At 43.5% G+C, this 8,233-nt stretch overlaps 1 long non-coding RNA gene across 1 annotated transcript; it reads right to left on the reverse strand.

Annotated features, from left to right (window-relative positions):
• On the reverse strand, window positions 1-1,815 carry LOC109704849. The gene is made up of 4 exons (XR_002214500.1): window positions 1,702-1,815; window positions 1,375-1,441; window positions 1,030-1,277; window positions 1-29 (listed from the first exon to the last, which is right to left on the reverse strand). It is a non-coding gene; the product is annotated as an uncharacterized LOC109704849 (long non-coding RNA).
• Between the last annotated feature and the right edge of the window lie 6,418 nt (window positions 1,816-8,233).

Raw genomic sequence — 8,233 nt, forward strand, 5'->3', positions numbered from 1 at the left:
CGAATCCTAGGCCTCTCCTGTAGATGGCTCTGTAAAAACAACAATAAAAGGGACGCGTGGACTATTACATTAGGTTCCAGGGTAGGCCGCCAGCCCGGCGAATATACGCCACTAGGCTCTATGATGCTACAAATGGAAAGTAAAAGCAATAATTGCATGAATAGTTTATATGCAAAAGCAACTCACGCTAACAGGTAGAATGGAATGTAATCCAAATCTCTTGCAGTAATGAATATAACATGAAATGCCAATGAAAATGTAACATACCTACTGTAACAGGTAAGCATTGCATTACACTGTCAAAGGTCAATTTTAGGTTTTCCTTTTTCATTTTATCAGACCCTACCAGGTATGTCCCGTTTGCGCCGCGCCTAATGGCCCCGTGGTAGTATACACTCCCCACGGCAATCCACTTCGGCACCTAATCCCACACGGGCGAGCAACTGTCGCGTAGGCCAACTTCGGAGTGCTGGCTTGCAGGGAGCGACCCTCACAAGCGTGTGCGAATGAGCACAATGGCAAGCAAGCGTATCCACTGTCCACATGTCTCAATTATCATATTTTCATTTGCAATGTTCTTACCCTCGATCCTCTGATCGGAATTTCAATACATAAATAGTAATAAAAACTAGTATCCACTAGGTTGTAAACATGTAAAAGTAATGCTAAATCACATGGCATTATAATCTTTCAACTATTATGGCACTGCCAACATAGTCATAAGCATGTCATAGTTCTCTACTTTAGAGTCAAGAGAATGTCATTGTTCTCTACTTTATAAGTGCATCCTACACTTGTTCATAAGTCATTTTACAATATTAGACATGATCATAAATACTTTTATGCATGTAGTCTCTCTACTTCATCTTTACTTCATAGAGGTACAATGTCAAACATATCAAACATGGTGGCAAAGATGTCCAAATGCATATCAATCACATAGTCGCAAAAAGCGCATTACAAAACCCATTCTATAGTGACATATAGAACATAGGGGAGCTTCACTTGCTCTGGTTAGGTCAAACCCACCTATCACTAAGTTCAAAACAGTCCAACCGAAGCTCCAACTCAGCTCAAACAGTCTCTGGATCTGCTGAAAACAAAGCATCAAAATCGCGTCGAAACGATTATTTAATAATCCAATTTCGACTCCAATTACACGTAGTACAATGTGATAACTTAATTCCCTGCTTCGAGCTAGCTCAATACTTCAAGTTGAGTCTTCAAGAGCTTTCACCAATCAGCTGAAGTTACTCCAAGAGTCGATAGCACTCTTGCTGCGAACAATATCAAAACGACATCAAGATCGTCAATTACTAATAGATTTAGTCGGAATCTTGCAATTTCAGTTTCCTCATAGAAATTTTAGCTTACCCTTAGTTGGAACACCTTCCAAACTAGTCCCCCTGGTCACCAAAATAGCCCCAAGTGGTTCAAGAACCTGCTGCGAAGAAACAAGTTCAAACTGCATCAATTCGCTCCAATAATCCGCGTATAGCTTCGAATTAGAGTCATAATTCACTAATTATCCATTTTAAGCTTTAAAGCAATTTAACCCTAGTCTAAGATGGTTAATTCACAGCCAATTAACTTAGCTCTAGCTGCTGAAATCTCTGTCTAACACAGCTGGAAGTAAAAACCTGAAATCAATACTTAAATCGACCAATATAACGTCGATAAGGAAGAAATTGAGCCGATTACCTTCTCAGGCTTCCAACCAGCAAACTACTGGTTCAGGGCTGCGAAAAGCCTTCCAAAACACTCTCTCACACGTCCATGAAGGCTCAACGACACCTGCAAACGGCGAAGAACGAGAGAGGCGACGAAAATAAGCGAAATCGCCAATTTCTTCGTAGAGAGAGAAAAACCCTAGTAAGAGAGAGAAAGGATGGTGGAAGAACACCCCTCTGAGCTCCAGCAACCCTTACTGAGCTCCTGTGGTCGTGCTGGGCTTAAGGGATAAGAACAGGAAGCAAAAAGACCAAAAGAACCTTGCTGCCACGCACCTGCTGCAGCTGCTGCTTGCTGTACCGGTACAGCATAATGCCTGTACCGGTACACAGTGCAAAATTCAGAGATAATGCTACAACAATGCACTTTCTTTCTTCTAGCTATCCAATCATCCTCTAATTTGTCCAAAAATTTGTCAAAGTCTTTTAGAACATGTAGGATAGATCCACATATCCCTCCTCACACTCGAACTTCGCAATTTGCAAAAGTTCAGAGTATTACATTCACCCCTCCTAAAAAGAAGTTTCGTCCGCGAAACTTGTAAATACTTACCTCAAAATTCCGTCAAGAATAGATAGGGATAGTGTTCTTGCATTGCACTTTCCAGTTCCCAAGTGGCTTCTCGTTCATCGTGATTGCTCCAAAAGATCTTCACATACGGTATCTCGCAGTTTCGAAGCTGTTTTACTTCTCGAGCTAGTATCCTCACTGGATGCTCTTCGAAGCTCAAATCTTCTTGTAAATCCACTGGAGTACTCTCAAATATGTGAGTTGGATCAAAAACATACTTTTGAAGTGTAGATACATGAAACACATTATGCACTCCTGACAGGTTCGGCGGTAAAGCAAGCCGATACGCTACGGGGCCTATCTGTTCCAACACCTCGTAGGGCCCAATAAATCGAGGACTTAATTTCCCTCGAATACCAAATCTCTTAACTCCTTTCACCGGTGAAACCTTTAGGAATACATGATCGCCAACTTGAAATTCCAATTCTCGCCGACGTTTATCCGCATAGCTTCTTTGTCGACTTTGAGCTGTCAGTAGACGTTCTCGTGCAAGTCGAACTTTAGCTTCGGCCTCCTGTAACACATCTGGACCCAACACTACTTTCTCCCCCACTTTACTCTAATGAAGTGGTGATCTGCACTTTCTATTATAAAGGGCTTCAAAAGGTGCCATCTGAATGCTTGCTTGATAATTATTGTTATAAGCAAATTCCGCCATCGGTAGGAACTGTGGCCAACTGCTCTGGTAATCAATCACACAGGCCCGTAACATATCCTCAAGGGTCTGGATGGTTCGCTCAGACTGTCCATCACTCTGGGGGTGGAAAGCAGTACTGAAATCTAATCGAGTACCCAAAGCCTCTTGTAGACTCCTCAAAAAATGTGAAACAAATCGGGTGTCTCGATCAGAAACAATAGAGGCTGGTACTCCATGTAATCGCACAATTTCATCTAGGTATACTTGTGCGAGTCTTTCCCCTGACCAAACTGTATGAATTGGAATAAAGTGGGCAGATTTTGTCAATCTATCCACAATTACCTAAATGGCATCGTGACCTGTTTGTGAGTGAGGTAATCCAATAATAAAATCCATAGTGATCCGCTCCCACTTCCACACTGGTATGGGTAAGCTTTGAAGTTTTCCTGTAGGAAGTCGATGTTCAGCCTTAACCTGCTGACAGGTTAAGCATCTGGACACAAAATCTGCAACTTCCTTTTTCATTCCAGGCCACCAGTAAGTCAGCTTCAAATCTTTATACATTTTCGTACTCCCAGGGTGTAAAGCATACGGTGCCCGATGTGCTTCTGTTAAAATCTCTTCTTTAATATCTGGATTGGCAGGCACACAAATTCTATCACCGAATTTTAACAATCCCTGATCATCCACTCGAAAATCGCTAACAGGATCAGCAATGATCTTTGCTCGAATCTTTTGCAGGAATTCGTCCTGAGTTTGCTTTTCTTTAATTCGATCGATCATGGTAGGTTGCACTACCAATGACATAAGTCTCCAAGGCGTATCAGGAGTTACTACTTCCAAATTCAATTGCTCCATTTCCTTTACCAACAGGGGTTGTATAATTATCGACATCGCCAAATTTTCTGTCGATTTTCGGCTTAAAGCATCTGCTACAACATTAGCTTTTCCTGGGTGATAAAGAATAGTCAAATCATAATCCTTGAGCAACTCCAACCATCTACGTTGTCTTAAGTTTAATTCCTTCTGAGTAAACAGATACTTTAAGCTTTTATGATCGGTGTAAACTTCACAACGCTCGCCGTAGAGGTAGTGGCGCCAAAGCTTCAAAGCAAAAACTACAGCAGCCAACTCTAGATCATATGTAGGGTAGTTCTTTTCATACTTCTTTAATTGGCGAGATGCATAAGCAATTACTCTGCCATTTTGCATTAGAACACACCCTAATCCATTCAGCGACGCATCGCTGTAAATCACATAATCTACCCCAGTAACAGGTAGTGCTAGAATCGGGGCGGTGGTCAATCGTTCCTTTAGCTCTTGAAAGCTTCTTTCGCAGGTTTCATTCCACAGGAATTTAGCTCCTTTATGTGTCAGTCGGGTGAGCGGGGTAGACATCTTTGCAAATCCTTCTACAAACCTTCGATAGTATCCTGCCAATCCAAAGAAACTCCGAATTTCTGTGACACTGGTCGGCCTAGGCCAATCTTGAATCGCTTCAATCTTCTTTGGATCCACAGCTATCCCAACCTCTGAAATGACATGACCCAGAAATGCTACTTCTCGAAGCCAAAATTCGCATTTCTTTAGTTTTGCAAATAATTTCTTTTTTCGAAGGACTTGTAACACCACTCTTAAATGGTTTTCATGCTCCTCATCACTTCGAGAATATATCAAGATATCGTCAATGAACACGACCACGAATCTGTCCAGATAGGGCTTAAAGACACGGTTCATTAAATCCATAAAGGCTGCTGGGGCATTTGTCAATCCAAATGGCATGACTGTAAATTCATAATGCCCATAACGCGTCCGAAAAGCGGTCTTGAAAACCTCTTCAGGCTTAATCTTAAGCTGATGATAACCGGACTGTAAATCAATCTTAGAGTATACTTTCGATCCTTGCAGCTGATCGAATAAATCATCGATTTTGGGTAATGGATATTTATTTTTGATTGTGACTTTGTTGATTTCTCGGTAATCCACACACAATCGCAGAGATCCATCCTTCTTCTTAACAAACAATACCGGTGCTCCCCAGGGTGACACACTCGGTCGAATGAAACCCTTATCCAATAAATCTTGCAATTGTGCCTTCAACTCTTTCAACTCAGCGCGCGCCATTCTATAAGGTGCTTTTGAGATTGGGGTAGTTTCAGGGACAAGATCTATCACAAACTCAACTTCCCTATCAGGTGGCATACCCGGCAACTCAGCTGGAAACACATCTTCAAATTCTCGCACAATCGGGATATCATTAATCTTGACGGCTTCTCCATTGTTCACAGAAATACTAGCCAAATAGGCTACACAACCCCTCCGAATCAATTGCCGTGCTCGCGAAAAGCTAATAGTCATTGCGAACAATGAACTCTGACACCCCTTATAAACAAACTCTGGCTGACCCGGTTCCCTAAAGGTCACCGTTCTGTTCGTGCAATCAATAGTGGCATAATACTGAGTCAACCAATCCATACCCAATACTACATCAAACTTCCCCAGTTTGTGTAGTGCCAAAAGATCCACTGGCATAATCCAGTCTCCTACCCGAACTGGGCAGCGAGGGCAAAACTCACGAACATCTAGGGTATGGTCGGCCACGATCACTCGTCCCAGATGCAAAGTAGGTACTACCTGAATGCTATGCAACTCGGCGAACTGCCGATCAATAAAAGAATGCGAAGCAACGGTATCAAATAATGCACGAGCACGAATATCATAAAGCATAATAATACCTGCTACGACCTCCTCTGCTGCTGCGGCCTCCTCAGTCTGGGCGGCATACATACGCCCACTTGAACCCTGCCGAGGACTCTCAGACTGCCGTTGTCCTGATGATCGTCTATGCTGAGAGGGTGCTGTCGCGGTCCTCTGGCTCGGAGCTGAAGATGCAGGTGCTGATGCTGACGAGGGTGCAGGAAAAGAACCTCTCAGGCACTCTGAGCGAAAGTGGCCCTCCTGACCGCAAAGAAAGCACTTGCCCCCACGTTGTGGACACTGTGGTGGAAAGTGAGGCCCACCACAGATAACACAACGCGACTGTGGACGACGCTCGGGTGCTCCACGGCGTGCTGATGACTCTCGACCTCTTGACTGGCCCGACTGGCCCGACTGGCCCCTCAGATACTTTGGTGGTCTCCTGAAGGATTGCTGACCACTGCTCTCAACTGTTGGCCTTTTTTCTTTACTTCGATCTATCACATCTCTTTCCTTTATAATCTCTGCTCTCTTCTCAACAATCAGTGCCCGGCTCACCACTTCCCTGTAAGTGGAAAGGTTTGACGCCTGGACTAATCTGAAAATCGCAGGTCGCAAACCTGCCTCAAAAATTCGAGCCTTGTCTNCGGAGTTTATTCCTTGACTCCAAGATGCTCCGGTTCCGATCTCACGATTTTTAGGCTTTTATTTCGCGTGCTGCGGCCATCTGTACCAAAACTGACCGTTTCGTCAATAACTTCGCGTACACTCGTCGGATTGTCGAACCGAGCGTTTCAACGCGTTCATTAGGTCCCCAATTAGGTTTCCAACCGGTCAAAATAGATCAAAACTCCATATGAGCAAAACCCCTCTTTGGGATGCCCTAATGTGACATATGCTCAATACTTCGGATTTGATCTATAAAGCAAGCAAATGAAAGCTTGTCTATCATCTAGGAGCTCATCTAGGAGCATTCGAACCATTTCTAGGGTGTTTAGAACAAACCCTAAAAATCCACCATTAGAGCCTCATGAAGAACAACATGGATTTCATGCATTCTTGGTCTCTACGAAGTTCTAAACAAGTTAGAAGCTCCAAATCTCTAAGTTTTAGGGTTTATAAACCCATCTATCAAAACCCACCATGAGGGGGAGCAAGGAGCTTACCTCTCAAGAGCTCCAAAGTGAGGAAGAAGATGAAGACGAAGATGAGGGAGAGAATCGCCTCCTTGGTCCTCTTCTTTTTCTTCTTTCCTTTCTCTTTTTCTTCTTCTCTTTCTCTTTTCTCTCTTTTCTTTCTTTCTTTCTTCTTCCCTGCTTCACACGAACAGAGGGAGAGGGAGGGGGCTGAGGGAGTGAGAGAGAGAGAGAGTGAAAAAGCCCTCTCTAATACCCTCTCACATGTATTGTAACAATATCCCAAAAGGTCCCTGAGTTTTTCTATTTTTTCCAACCTGATATGCTGCTTCGGATCGCTTGTACCGGTACACGGGGTCTTGTACCGGTACAAGGCCCGGCAGACAGCCCAACAGAGCGCAAACTCGAGAGCTGGTTCTCTCGGTTTCGTCGGGTTTGTACCGGTACAAGGCACCTTGTACCGGTACAGCGCCGTAAGCAGTGTTCCGCAATGGCTGTACCGGTACAACCACCACTCTTGCACCGGTACAGCACCTGCAGGATGCTGTTTTTCGATCCGTTTCGATTCGATTTCGCACCGATCGATATCATAACCCTTCCAACTCCTTTGGAACCCACTTTAACTCATCCAATTATGTTGGAATGGCGAATGGAACTTGTCCATCCATCTTCTTCACATACTTTAGTTGTTTTAGCTAAAGTTCGATAATTTCTTCCGAAACCTCGGGGGTTACATCATGTCACGCCCCGAGCCCGATCCCTTTTGGCCGGTTCGAGAGCGTCAAACAGACGCCGAACGGACAGAGCTTCCCCTGTCCGCCCAAGGCTCAACAACAAGTATCAATAGAGTAAAAATTTGCATAAGCGGAAGCATACACAATAGCTTGCTCGAGGGCAAGCAATAGCCAAGGTGAAAGAATTAGCAATTCAATATGACTAAATTTAAATCACATACATGCATCAAACTATAATCAAGTTCTTTCACATTCTTGCATCATTTCTTTTTACATCTCATTTCTCCCAAAATATAACTTTTGACATTTAAAATAAATATCCTTTACATCATTCATTAAAGCTAGTTCATAATACTAAAATCATCAAATACAAAAGATGTCACGCCCGGGTACCAGCGGAAGCATATCCGGTACGTGCACAGACCCGCCATACACCTACAGTATATAAGGCGTCTACAAGAAACACGTCGATAGGAGAGTAATATAGCAAAATCCTATCCTGATATCAGGTCAAAGTATAAGTCGCTAATACTATCAATGATAGAACAAGGAGTAAACAATCCAAAATCTCAACAACCAAGAAGGTATCCCAACTGTAACATCTGGTCCAACAGTTTATACATCACGGGGTATACAAAAAGTAGGTACAATGGTAGTCACTCTATACACTGGACATCACCCTCGGCAGTAGCCCGAGTAGCAAGGTGATCAACTAGCATGCCCCTAGC

The sequence above is a fragment of the Ananas comosus genome, unplaced genomic scaffold (genome assembly GCF_001540865.1).
Source record: "Ananas comosus cultivar F153 unplaced genomic scaffold, ASM154086v1, whole genome shotgun sequence".
Lineage (NCBI taxonomy): Eukaryota > Viridiplantae > Streptophyta > Magnoliopsida > Poales > Bromeliaceae > Ananas > Ananas comosus.